The sequence below is a fragment of the Lepisosteus platostomus genome, chromosome 18 (assembly GCF_059453375.1).
Source record: "Lepisosteus platostomus isolate fLepPlt1 chromosome 18, fLepPlt1.hap1, whole genome shotgun sequence".
NCBI lineage: Eukaryota > Metazoa > Chordata > Actinopteri > Semionotiformes > Lepisosteidae > Lepisosteus > Lepisosteus platostomus.
In genome coordinates, this window is record NC_142628.1 from 19,279,278 (window position 1) to 19,294,256 (window position 14,979).

Below are 14,979 nucleotides of genomic sequence, written 5' to 3' on the forward strand. Positions count from 1 at the left end.
CAAGACAACGATCCGAAACACACAGCAGCAAGGGCGAGGCTTATAGCAGAACGAGTGAACTGGGTGAAAACTCCAGCCGAATCTCCAGATTTAAATCCAATAGAGATGGTATGGCATTAGCTGAAAGACTATGTTTGGAAAACTCCTAAACCCAGCACAAAGCAAGAACTGATACTGATACAATGTCTGTTGATACTGACACTGTATGTGTAGGGCTGTTTCACCACTCCTCCTTTTTTGTTGCATACAGCAGTACTTCTTATGGTAGTACTTAAGTACAGTACAGTAGGTACTTACATTAGTACTTCTCGCGTTAAGAAAGTTAGGTTTTAGCATAAACTATTAGTAATAAATCATATTAAACTTAGCAATGTAATAAATTATGCTAATATTAAATTCGATTCTGTCCGGGAATATAGGGGGAAGGAAAAATGCCAGTGGTCTTTTCACTGATGAACTTGTGCTTGATGAACACCACTGCGTCACATCACACAGCTGCGAGTGCACCTCACTGTGCCCGGCCACCACTGCATCACACAGCTGCCAGCGCACCTCACCATACCAGGCCACCACTGCGTCACACAGCTGCAAGCACACCTCACCGTGCCAGGCCACCACGGCGTCACAACACACAGCTGCCAGTGCACCTCACCGTTCCAGGCCACCAATGCGTCACCCAGCTACCAGCAAAACTCACCCTGCCCGGCCACAACTACATCACACCACACAGCTACCAGCGAACCTCACCCTACCCGGCCACCACTGCGTCACACAGCTGCCAGCACACCTCACCGTACCAGAAAACCACTGCGTCACACAGCTGCCAGCACACCTCACCGTGCCAGACAACCACTGTGTTACACCACACAGCTGCAAGCGTACTTCACCGTGCCAGGCCTCCACAGCGTCACACAGCTAACAGCACACCTCACCGTGCCCGGCCACCAATGCGTCACAAACCTGCCAGCGCACCTCACCGTGCCCGGCCACCACTGCGTCACACCACACAGATCCCAGTGCACCTCACCATGCTAGGCCACCACTGCGTCACACAGCTGCCAGCGCACCTCACTGTGCCAGGCCTTCACTCCATCACTCAGCTGCCAGCAAACCTCACAGTGCCAGGCCAGCACTGCGTTATACCACACACCTGCCATCACACCTCACTGTGACAGGCCACCACTGCGTCACACAGCTGAAAGCGCACCTCACCGTGCCAAGCCACCACTGCGTCACACAGATGCCAGCACACCTCACCGTACCAGGCCACCACTACGTCACACAGCTATCAGCGCACCTCACTGTGCTAGACCAACACTGCATCACACAGCTGCCAGTGCACCTCAGCATGCCAGGCCACCACTATGTCATACCACAGCTGCCAGCGCACCTCACCGTGCCAGGCCAGCACTGCGTTATACCACACACCTGCCAGCGCACCTCACTGTGCCAGGCCACCAGTGCGTCACACAGCTGCCAGCACACCTCACCAAACCAGGCCACTACTGCATCACACAGCTGCCAGCGCATCTCACCGTGCCAGGCCACCATTGGGTCACACCACACAGTTGCCAGTGCAACTCACTGTGCCCGGCCACCACAACTTCACACAGCTGCCAGCGCACTTCACCGTCCCAGACCACCACTGCGTCACACAGCTCAAAGTGCACCTCACTGTGCCAGGCCAACACTGTGTCACACAGCGGCCAGCACACCTCACTGTACCAGGCCACCACTGCGTCACACAGCTGCCAGCGCAGCTCACCGTACCAAGCCACCACTGCGTCACACACCTGCCAGCGCACCTCACTTTGCCCGGCCATGACTGCGTCATACACTTCCCAGCGCACCTCACCGTGCCAGCCCAACACTGCGTCACACAGCTGCCAGCGTACCTCAACGTGCCAGGCCAGCACTACGTCACACAGCTGACAGCGCATCTCACCGTACCGGGCCACCATTGCGTCACACCACACAGCTGCAAGCGCATCTCACCATGGCAGCCCACCACTGCGTCAAACCACACAGCTGCCAGCGCACCTCACCGTGCCAGCCCACCACTGCGTCACATTACACAACTGCCAGCGCACCTCACCGTGCAAGGCCACCACTGTGTCATACCACACAATTGCCAATGCACCTCACTGTGCCAAGCGACCACTGTGTCACACAGCTTCAAGCGCACCTCACAGTGCCAGGCCACCACTGCGTCATATATCACACATCTGCCAGTGCACTTCACTGTGCCAGGCCACCACTGCATCACACATCAGACAGCGCACTTCACCGTGCCAGGCCACCACTGCATCACACCACACAGCTGCCAGTGGACCTCACTGTACCCGGCCACCACTGCATCACACAGCTGCCAGCGCATCTCACCGTGCCCGGCCACCACTGCGTCACACCACACAGATCCCAGCGCACCTCACCGTGCTAGGCCACCACTGCGTCACACAACTCCCAGCCCACTTTACTGAGCCAGGCCACCACTGCGTCATACCACACACCTGCCAGCGCACCTCACTGTGCCAGGCCACCACTGTGTCACACCACACAGATCCCAGCGCACCTCACCGTGCTGGGCCACCACTGCGTCACACAGCTGCCAGCGCACCTCACCGTTTCAGGCCACCACTGCATCATACAGCTGCCAGCACACCTCACCGTGCCAGGCCACCAGTGCGTCACACAACTCCCAGCGCACTTTACTGAGCCAGGCCACCACTGCGTCATACCACACACCTGCCAGCGCACCTCACTGTGCCAGGCCACCACTGCATCACACAGCTCCCAGCACACCTCACCGTACAAGGCCACCACTGCGTCACACAGCTGCCAGCGCACCTCATCGAGCCAGGCCACCACTACGTCACAACACACAGCTGCTAGTGCACCTCACCATGCCAGGCCTCCACTCCATCACACAGCTGCCAGCGCACCTCACCGTGCCAAGCCACCACTGCGCCACACCACACAGCTGGCAGCACACTTCACCGTGCCAGGCCACCACTGCGTCACACACCTGCCAGCGCACCTCACCGTGCCAGGCCACCACTGCGTCATACCATCAGCTGCCAGCGCACCACACCGTGCCCGGCAACAGCTGCGTCACACAGCTGCCAGCGCACCTCACCGTGCCAGGTCACCACTGTGTCACACCACACAGCTGCCAGTGCACCTCACTGTGCCAGGCCACCACTGCGTCACACAGCTGCCAGCGCACCTCACCGTGCCAGGTCACCACTGTGTCACACCACACAGCTGCCAGTGCACCTCATTGTGCCAGGCCACCACTCCATCACACCACACAGCTGCAAGCGCACCTCACGGTTCCAGGCCACCACTGCGTCACATAGCTGCCAGCACACCTCACCGTACCACGTGTAATGTTGCCATAGCCAAAATGTAAATGTAGTGGCTCTCTGAAGGCACCAGTTCTGTAGGGTTTGGGCATTTACTGGGACAATTATTAATTGTAACAGTAAATCACAAAATTGATTCTTTTGATGGCTTTAGAATCCAACCATGTGACATAACTCAAACAACGCACACACACAGGTACTAATACACGAGGATACATTTGTTAATACATAAAATATGCATATAAACTAACAGATCTTATCGAGAGGTTTATCAGAATACAAAAGGTATATATTCAGTCAGTTACAAAGTGTTACACATCAAGAGGAAATACGGTCAGTATATCATTCATTTAGACCGTTTCGTAAATGAACTTGGTTATAACTTCTACATTAGATACTCAAAACAAGTACATAAGTCTTAGGAATTAATTTGATATCAACTGGTTGGGATAACTATTGAATTCTAGAGCTGTAATGCAGTGAAGTTGAATACTCATCCAATCTCTGGGGATTCAGAACTCCTGCGGGCTCAAAAAAACAAGCAGGCTTGTTGCAGGCTTGTTGCTCTCCAATCCGAGCTGTCTGGCTAGGTGCCAGGCTGTGCTGTGCGGCTTGCGACGGTGCGCTGCTGATGCTCACTGACCGGCTAGTTAGTGTTGGCTTTAACTAGCAAAGTTTGTGCACAGGAGAAAAGATGACTGTGGGTCCCAGCAAGTCAGGAAGAGGACCGGTTCGTTCCTGATGAAGAGCTAGTTCTGAATAGTGATTCAGCTGTCCACAGTTCTGACCTGTTCACGAGGCCTGCTGCTGGTGCTAACCTCGGGTGGATCCTCTGGTTACTCTCTGACAACCTCCTCTCTAGACTCTTAGAACAAAGGAAAGTTCTGGCACCCGGACACACTGGCCGTTCCGTGGTTGTCCAGGCTGAGTCTCAGGATGGTCAGGAGGTGCTCTGCGAGAATGTCCTACCCTTGGGAGCCTTCTGCTCCTGGGCCGTCCTGCCCTGGAATTCTCCTTTGAATTCCCTTTAGAATTGTCCACAGAATTCTCCTGAATCTCTTCTGAATCTTACAAGCTCTCTGTGTTGCCTGTTTTTACCTGGAGGAACTTCAGCTCGTTGATTGGCTGAAAGTTCCATGGGCATCCCACGTCCCGCGTGGGTTACTCGGCCCTACCAGTCCCTGATTGGTTGATCAAGGTGAGATATGAGTCACTTACTCCTGACACTTAGGAATGCAGTCCAGATGTCCATCTGGCACTCCCTAGACAGATAGGCGCCAATGGATGATCATTGATCATGATAGACAGGCTTAGCTAAGTGCATCGCCCTTTGGGAGCTGTCCTACGAAACCTTATCAAAGGAACCTTAAATCAGCCTGCATGAATAGTTTCTCCGTGGCTGCACCACAGAGATGAAGAGTGAAATGGGGCCTCATTTGGGAAAGCTCAGAACACTTAATTCTGCCTTATTATTAAGCCTTGCCGCTACACATGCCACCACTGCTTCATACAGCTGCCAGCGCACCTCACCGTGCCAGACCACCACTACGTCACAACACACAGCTGCTAGTGCACCTCACTGTGCCAGGCCACCACTGCATCACACAGCTGCCAGCGCACCTCACCGTGCCCGGCCACCATTGCGTCACACAATTCCCAGCGCACCTCACCGTGCTAGGCCACCACTGCGTCACACCACACAGTTGCCAGTGCAACTCACTGTGCCCGGCCACCACTGCATCACACAGCTGCCAGCGCATCTCACCGTGCCAAGCTTCCACTGCGCCACACCACACAGCTGGCAGCACACTTCACTGTGCCAGGCCACCACTGCCTCACACACCTGCCAGCACACCTCACCGTACAAGGCCACCACTGCGTCACACAGCTGCCAGCGCACCTCACCATGCAAGGCCACCACTTCATCATACAGCTGCCAGCGCACCTGACCGTGCAAGGCCACCACTGCGTCACACACCTGCCAGCGCACCTCACCGTGCCAGGTCACCACTGCGTCACACCACACAGCTGCCAGTGCACCTCACTGTGCCAGGCCACCACTGCATCACACCACACAGCTGCCAGTGCACCTCACTGTACCCTGCCACCACTGCATCACACAGCTGCCAGCGCACCTCACCTTACCAGGCCACCACTACGTCAAACCACACAGCTGCCAGTGGACCTCACTGTGCCAGGCCACCACTGCGTCACAAAGCTGCCAGCACACCTCATCATGCCAAGCCACCACTGCGTCACACAACTGAAAGCGCACCTCACCGTACCAGGCCACCACTGCATCACACAGCTGAAAGCGCACCTCACCATACCAGGCCACTACTGAATCACACCACACAGTTGCCAGTGCACCTCACTGTGCCAGGCTATCACTGCGTCACCCAGCTACCAGCGCACCTCACCCTGCATCACACAGCTGCCAGCACACTGCACCGTCTTGTGGACGCTAGGCAGGCCTATTGACCTTTCACAGTCATGCCTTGTTTTGTGAAACTTTGAATCTCTTTTTAGGATTTTTTGAACATGGTCTTTTTTTCCCTCAATCAGAGGCTCACCACAATTCACGCTCAACCACATCACAGATCTACTACATGCACCTCAGGATGGTGACGTCACTGCCTTTCATATGGAAACATTTTGACACCACGCTCAACAATCTTAGGAAGATCACAAAACAAGCCTGCTAGCCTGGATTTTAACTAAAAAAAACACGCCCGAGAAAGTGAAGTACTGTAGCATTAACTAGCAAAGGTGTTTTGCAGACGTAGGCATAGTACGTAATTCAGGCTTTATGAACTCTAATAATAAATAACCCTAATTAATCGAATCCCAGGTGTGAGTTCATGAAGCCTGATTTACAGATGCAGCCATTCAAAGTGAGCTGTACAGACACGTACCGCAGGTAATTGGCTGCGGTGTCGCGCATCATGACGCAAGATGACGCGGGGTACCGCGGTACGTGATTGGTTGACCGACAGGGGCACTCGTGGTCCGTTGGTCTGTCGTAGAAAGACTTACAGTACAGTAAACGTCTTTACTGTGCCCATTGTAGATATTGAATTTTACCACTGAAGGGAAATCTTAGTAGCTGAGCATAAAAAGAATAGGAGCATACTATAACGCGTGTGAAGGCCATAAACGATATTAATTTTGGAACATAAACATACAGTACTGTATATGGCTGGTCTTGGTACTTTAAAGTAAAAAATACACACCAGTATTCCATTTCTCCCTAAACATTTTAAGCATCGAAGTCTTTAACTAAAGAGATACCGGAGTCAACAAGCATACTTTTAGAATTTGATTAATAGGTAATATAATATGGAATTGCGTATCTAAAGAATTTAATAACGATATGGTTATATTCGTGTACTGCGACAGGGCTGTGTAGGGCTGTTTCGCCTCCCTCTTCATGTGACTTCCCCTGTAGCCTACTGGTCTACGTGCCTGACTAACAACTCACAGGTTGTGTGTTCGAATCCAGCTGGTGCTGGACTTTTCTTTTAAAAAACATTTCTTCGAAAAAATAGAATAGCGATATTATGGACAATCAATTGACTTTTATATTTCAAAATATCACAACATGATCGATTCTAAGTCATTTTTGATAACAATGAATAGTCACCTTCTTCCCTTCTGACAACGGTTCCTGCTTCTGCTTCCTGCTTCTATTGTGTGTGTGTGTGCAATAGAGTACATTTTTATAGAGAAATGGAGGCTGGACAGTATGCATTACAATATAAACAATTATATTGATTTAAATCGTGTTCTGATTTAAATCGCAAACGTGTGTTTAATTATGTGTTTTTTAATCATAATCAGGCTAATGCATTTCTACATGTCTGTATGAACCAGCTTAAAGGGCTAAAGAGAGCTTGCGTTTAAATTGAGTGTAAGGTAATTTATGCTTCTAAAGTCATGGTCAGCATTTATTATTGTACTGTGCTGTAAACTTGTTCTGTGCCTAGTCACATTATTTTATAGCGTTCTTATAGTGTTATCAAATCTGGTGGCGCTGTGTGTTTGTTTCCTGACTCCCATGTCACGTGGTCTGTGATTGAATCCCATGGAACTATGACTTTTTAATAACAATGAATAGTCACCTATGCGTTACAAAATAAACATTTATATTGATTTGAATCGCGTTTTGATTTAAATCGTAAACGCGTGTTTAAATATATGTGTTTAAAGGCGATATACTGTATAAAAGCGCTGATTCTTATGGAGTGTGTTCCGCCGGGGATTCAAAAAATGTATTTTAAATAAGCTGATAAAGCTTAGACTAACTGTATTCTAAACTGTATTACAGCAGAACATTGGACAATGCAACGTAAATTGCAAAAATGCACTTGGAATCTGTCCAAGCCCTCCTACAAAAATTATTTAAACTGCGACACTGATCATTCATCTCTAAATAAACTTTATTTTATATAGTGTTTTAAGTGAATAGGTAATTAGATTGCTCATAAACCTAATCGCTTTTTCTACATAAACACAGCGTGATTGCTCTCTGAAAATGCTTTTCCTTTATATTTAGGCTCAGATTTCAACTATAGATCGTATTATTATAAACTTTCTTGGAAAAATGTATTTTATGTAAACCATGTTTGCTATTAATTCATTTAGGGCTAAAATACGTTCATTGTCTTCCAATCGAGTCGAGTTGACACTGGAAGCTTGCCACACCCGGACTGTTAAACCAACGCATTAGCACGTCAAAGCCCATTGAGGGTATTGAGCCAGTATTGAGCCATACAGAACATTAAAGTGCCCCTTTTCCATTCAGCAGGTGCCTGAGCTGCTGTGTCCTATCTTCTGATAGTCGCCGTTGTGAATGTCTGTAGAGTGTATCTTATTTTTAGTACTATATTTTTGTATTATATTCCCTATTAATCAAACTCTAAGAGTATGTATCGGCTTGTCCCCTCCTCCCGCCCCTCTCTGTGTACAGTGGAGCCTCCTGTCCAGCCAGCACATGTCCACAGACATTCACAACAGCGACATATCCTAAAACGTTTGCACATATGGTTAAATTATTAGTTGTTTTTCAGGAAGTTAAAAAAAACACTTGAATTACTTATCCAGTCTCTCGAAATAAAGTTATTTTTCAAGCAATGCAACACACGTCGGGCAATGTGTTTTTTTTTACTCCAACATTGACAGCCACATCTTAAATCTTGTCAGTCAGTCTTTTTTTCTCTATTTGAATTGTGGTTTACACATCGCACAACTTAAAAAGCTAGAAAGACAGTTTTCGATTCACATTAGCTGGCGAGCCTTGTTAACAAAAAAACTAATAATAATGTAACATGCCACTGTTTGTTCATGAACAAAGTTATATTGAGATTTCCTTAGATACGCGATTAAAAAATAAATAAAAATAAATTGAATCCCTGGCGGAACACATTCCATAAGAATCAGCGCTTTTACAGTATATATCGCCTTTAAAGGTGGCTTCTCAAAACGCTTTACAGGATAAAAACAACAAGAACAGCAACAACAACAATATTGTATTTCATTGCACTTTGAAAACCAAGTAATAACTTAACTATACGCGCAAACGTTTCATATGTTGCTGTTGTGAATGCCTGTGGAGTGTACCTTATTTGCCTTGAGTCCTGGTTATCTCTCTCCCCCCCCTCCCTCTCTCCCTCAATTCAATTTAATTCAAGGTGTTTTATTTGCATGACAGATGGGTACAATCAGTGTTGGGTATGTATATTTTGATATTTACACCCGGCGCGGCACCGAGGGAGCGTCTGCATTTATAACTTAGTTTTTAAAATTAGTCAAGCAATATGAAGCATCTCCTTTTACTTTTAAGTCCCTTAAATACATTGAGCACAGCTTTCTCACCACTTAAGATTGCTTTTTGATACCATCCTTACACAAAGCAGAAACTTTCCGATGACTACAGTACGAGTGGAAAGATTACAGATTTTAATCTTCTTTAATTTTGTTACATTATACGTTTTAGGAACGTTTCATCGAAACAAACACCACAAAACTATTCTCGATTGTATTTCTGAATGTTATGTTACACCTACAGTAGTTCACTGCTTTAAATACATCGAATTAAGAAAGTTATGTGTAGCACTTTAGATCTTTATTTCTGAACCAGGGAAAATCTGATCATGTTTCTCTATAACAATAATAAAAAACTTTATTTTACATATCACCTTTAAAAGATGCATCTCAAAGCAATACAGTAGATCGAAAAACAACTAATGTTGTTAGTCAGGCACGTAGACCAGTAGGCTACAGGGGAAGTCACATGAAGAGGCAAGCGAAACAGCCCTACACAGCCCTGTCGCAGTACACGAATATAACCATATTGTTATTAAATTCTTTAGATTCCATCTTATATTAGCAGAAAAGCTTAAAACTACCACTTTTTCACACGCTATTTCACATGCTAGTTAAATACTTCGATGCTTAAAATCGTTAGGGAGATGTGTATTTTTCCTTTAAAGTACCGATTCCTGGAATCTGACTGGCTGACACCCTTCTGAAGTGGTTCCATAAAATCTGGTATACGGAAAAGAAAGCGTTGATACATACAAGTATCTTTTAATAAAGTCTTTGCTGTGCTCTTGAGGATCCTTGTGATATTTTGAGCTCTAGTTGAATGATAAGTGTCGCATTTTAAATCATTTTCGTAGTTAGAAATTATGAAACGCCCTGTTAAAAGCAAGGAAGTTTTTATGCCCGTTGAAGTAAAACAAAATGCCTGACAAAGTATGGCTTGGACAGATTCCAAGTGCTTGTACAAATGTGCTCAAGAAATTATACTTTCAGTATACAGCTTGTCCAAAGTCATCCATTATTAGTACTATTAGTAATATCTTGGGTAAAGGCTTTGATGCATAAATATTTCTGATAAAGGTAGGTTGTGTACTTTTGTCCAACTGAGCAGTCTTGCTTTCATAAAATATACCAACATTTTAATGACAGATGATTAACATGCTATAATACACAGTTCAAAACTAAAAGCTCAAATGCTGTACATGAGAGGTTAAGCTCCCTCTGGCGGTTTTACAAGGTGACGCCGGATAGTTTCCGGCAGAGTGTCAAATGACGCGCGATTAACCACGTGACACTGCATGACACCGCGTGACACCACGACAAAGCCCACCAGGGTATGCCGCGAAATACCCCACCCATTTTGAATGGCTGCATCTGTACGTACTATGCCTACGTCTGCGAAACACCTGATCATCTACTCAAAAGATTTCAGTGCTTTGTGTATATTCTAATCGCAGTGGGGACAGGGTGTGTGGGGACAGGTTTGGTTGAAATTGCATTGGGGATCTGTGTTCTGCAAACCTGAAACATTTTTTCTGAAAGTGTTTTCTTCCCAGTTTAGCTGATCTTTTGCTGCCTACACATGCTTACACAGCTCCCTAGGTAAATTATCATTACTCGACTGAGAAAGCTTTAGAGAACTTAACATTTTTATTATCAACAAATTGTAAATAAAACGTTTACATTGGCGTTATTCATTTTTCACTTGAGTATGGAGGAGTGTCAGCCGCGTCAGCCTGCCACGTTTCGGCTGTGAATCCTTCTTCAGCTGTGAGGGTCTTCAGCTCATAATGAAACGCTTGGAGTTTGCAATGTACGGCGCTCTGAACGACTTCAACTTTAATGCAGGAAAAATGGATTTCCCAGAAGCTATACTGATTCTTATGGAAGCCCGTTTCCGCCAGGGAGTAGAAAAAATGCGCCCTGGTATTCTCTAGGATGCAGTGCAGTTAAAACTGTTCACTGTTACTGACCATACTGCCTGCCTGCGAGCACTTTTCCTGTCCGTGGAGGGATGACTGTCTTTCATTAGAAGGTTAGCCTATTCTACTCGGAGAATGTAGAGGGGGTGGAAAGTGCCCGCGGTCATTTAATTAGTATTACAATTCGCACTGATTCCCTTGCGAAGATATGGACATAAGAATATTCGTGCGTGGTCAAAAAATGACATAAAAACGACAAAGTGAAGGCTGTGAAAACATTCACAATGTGCTGTATACACAAAGCACGTGTTCTCACAACTCGAGGAGGTTTCGTGAAAACTTTATATCGTCACACAAAATAAAGTTTTTTTGTTTACAAAGACGATTACAAAGAATGTGGACCAGGGTAACACTTTTGAGTTTACAGCTTGTCCAAGGTCATTCATTATTAATACTATTAGGGATATCTTCGGTAAAGACTGACAGCAGGAACATTCCTGTTCTTTACTCGGCAGCTTATTAAAAACAGGGTGTTCAAAACGTTTTTTTTACCCAGAAGAGTGACACAGCTTCGCGTTGTGAATCTGTTATTCCGTATTTACAAAGAAAGTGGAATACAGTAATACTACCTGCTATATAGATACATATTTTTAGATATTCATTTCTTTAGATACGTGATTCCATACTATATTCCCTATTACAAAACCAATAATTCCAGTCCTGAAATCTGATTGGCTGACACACATTCGAAGAACATACTGTAACACTTAGTTAACATGTCTGGTTTAGTTGAAGAATCGGCTAAGGTAAGTTTCAGGGTTTAATGGTGGGATGGCACCTGTGCTTTTTCCCCCCAACCGTTAGAATATGATTTGCACAAAACCCAAAAGAAATACTGCACAGTTCAGGAACCTAGCAACTGTAAAATAAGCTTAAAAACAACTGAACTGAAATGCAAAAAAGTTCAGAGAAAGGCACAAAATATGTTTACTTGGGGTTTAAAAAATTAAAACTAACTAAAACATTCCAAACAGAAGCCGGCCTACCTTCTTTTCTTTGTACCTGATAAAGATGAGGATGGCTTTAAAGATACAGCTAAACTTTTGCAGAACCATTCAAGCGCATTGTTACTGTTTGTTGTAGAAGCCAAAAATATGAGAATCTCAAAATCTAAAAATCTCATGGCATCAGAATGTACAACTTTAAAAAAATAAATAATAATAATAATAAACATTAATTTATATAGCGCCTTGAAAGGTGGCTTCTTAATAGAATGACAAAACCAACAACAATAAATAATACACAAGATATGCATGATGACAATACACAGTTAGAGGAGACAGTAGATGGCGGTAATAAACACAGTGAGAGCAGAAGGATAAAGAACAGGGGTGAGTTTCCCGAAAACAACTAATCTTAGAGACTTTCAAGCAACTTTACGATGTACGTACTGTATGTACGTATGTAAACAATCGATTGACAATTCTTTCATTATATGGTGTCGGTTTTGGTCCTTCAGTGGGATGAAATAAAGTTGTGAAAAGGAATATGAAGTAATCTTGACATCATAATTTAAGCAAAAGCGTATAGATAGGCACAAAAAGGGACCTTATTGTTTCTAAGAGCAAAGAAAAGAAATGACTGACATGCCGTAAAAGAAAACCAAGATTAACTGCGTGGACAGTGTATGCGTCCCGCACGACGTCCTTGATTTAAAGCAATATTTTTTGGCGCACTGCCATAGTTAAGAATCACAATATTTCATGAGAAAAAACTGTTATTTATAGTTATTGGGTATAATGGAACTCAATGGAAACATTAACTACTAAGCTTGGCATGTGTCACTCAACAAATACAGGACCTATAATCAAATTTAAAAACAAGTAGATCTAAGCTTTACCGTCAACAATCACGACAGAACATCAAACGGTGTTGAACTACGCGGTATCGACCGCGGGTTTGGGTACGGAATGGAGCAGGCGTGGGACTCAGGACTGGGGCTGAACAACACATTTATTAACTCGAATCGGGAAAGGTACACACACAGGGACAGGGGTTACAGCGCTGCACCTTCACTAACACACACACACACACCTGAAGGGAAGAGACTGTATCCCAGCCTCCGTCCCGCTATACAGTCCGGTAGAACCCAGGTGCTGTTCTCAGCCCGCCTTGGCTGCGCATGACTAAAGCGCCCTGCGTGGCGCTACATTATAAATACATGTTAGGCCCAATGATTTCACTTAAATAATGCATTGCTGCATTTCATACTGAAAATAATATCATCTAGTCAAGTATAAAAATGAATATGAAATATACCCAAGATGACTCATAAATTCATCACTGTATAAATAAATGTTCTTTTTTCGAATTTCCTCTGACACAGTACAACACAATATCAAAGTCCTTCATATAAACTCTTAGTGTCCTGTATTCCCAGAGGATGCCCCTGCCGTGAAGTGACTGTGCTCTGTCTGGCGATCTCTGGCGCTCAGGGTGGGCAGGAGGAGGCCAGTTTAAGAAGCACTTAGTGATGAACGAGCGGGTCGGGGAGCACGTAGATGACGAAGGATTTAACGTGCTACTTCAGTTACGATGGGTTTTGGGAAACACTCGTCAATTAACGATCGAGCTTAAGAGCGAGTTTACGATGTTCTTAGCGCTACGATGCTTTCGGGAAACAGAATCATAATATCTAGAAGGATTACCATATATAAAAATAGAAAGAATGATATATGATATATACAAGTAATTATATCATATCATATATTATTAACACCATACCCACCATCTATGTACATTCACATGACCACACATATCAGATCAATATCAAATCAATCACAATGATTAGAATGCGCGCAGAAATCGCCCCTTTCTCTTCCCATCTTTCAGCACATTATACGTCCTCTCCACGATACAAGCCGATATCCGTTATCTTACTCTACAATGCACCTTTTCCCGTGTTGTATGTTAACATTTGGTTCATAAAATCGACACACCTGAAATACTAAATAAGAAAGAAAACAATTATAACACAACGGATGACAGAGCCTCTAGAACAGAAAACCCGTTGGCGTCACACACGCTGAATGTCTCTCTCTCTCCTGCTCAGCAAAACACAACATGTGGGTCAACACCGTGTGAGGCATTAAACATCACCTTCGTGCATTACCGCGATTCATCTGGCACACAACTGTACTACTACAGAAATAATATATATAATGTCGCCACTCGAATCTGTAATAAAAATAAATTATAAAAAATGCCGCTGGCGTCTCACCCGACTGGCGGCCACAGCGCGTCTGAGGGCTCCCCAGAGAAACGAGCCGCCTGTGACCCCAGGGGCACCTTCACTGGCGCCCCGCCACCAACAAACCCCAAGGGCTGTCGCAAAGCCAACTCCATACAGAAAAACGGAACTCATCTGGGGGAAGTTCACAAAATAAAATAATAAAATAAAAGATGACATCATATAACCACGGCAGGTACCGCTTGCTCCCGATGCTCGCCCGAAGACGGCCTTTTCCATCGGCCAGGGCCTCTGGCAGTTTACTGTCATGCCTTTTGGCCTGTGCAATGCCCCGGCGACGTTCGAGAGGCTGATGGAGAGGGTGCTGGCATCGGTCCCGCGGAACCAGTGCGTGTTATATCTGGACGATCTGCTGGTTCATGCACGGAGTTTCGACCAGGCCTTGACGAACCTCCAGGCGGTGCTGGCCTGCATCCGCCGTGCTGGCCTGAGGCTCAACCCCCGCAAGTGCGAGCTCCTGCGGCGGGAGGTGACCTTCCTGGGACATGTTGTTGGACCGCGAGGGGTGGCTACGGACCCAGGTAAGGTCGCTGCAGTGAGGGGCTGGCCGACTCCACGC

At 45.9% G+C, this 14,979-nt stretch overlaps 1 long non-coding RNA gene across 1 annotated transcript in view; it reads right to left on the minus strand.

The window, feature by feature from the left end:
* The window catches only part of LOC148645856 (uncharacterized), a 30,744-nt gene extending 16,157 nt beyond the window's left edge, over window positions 1-14,587 (minus strand). The window contains exon 1 of the long non-coding RNA XR_015928177.1: window positions 14,391-14,587. This is a non-coding gene — a long non-coding RNA (uncharacterized LOC148645856). The remainder of the gene's footprint in view (window positions 1-14,390) is intronic.
* Between the last annotated feature and the right edge of the window lie 392 nt (window positions 14,588-14,979).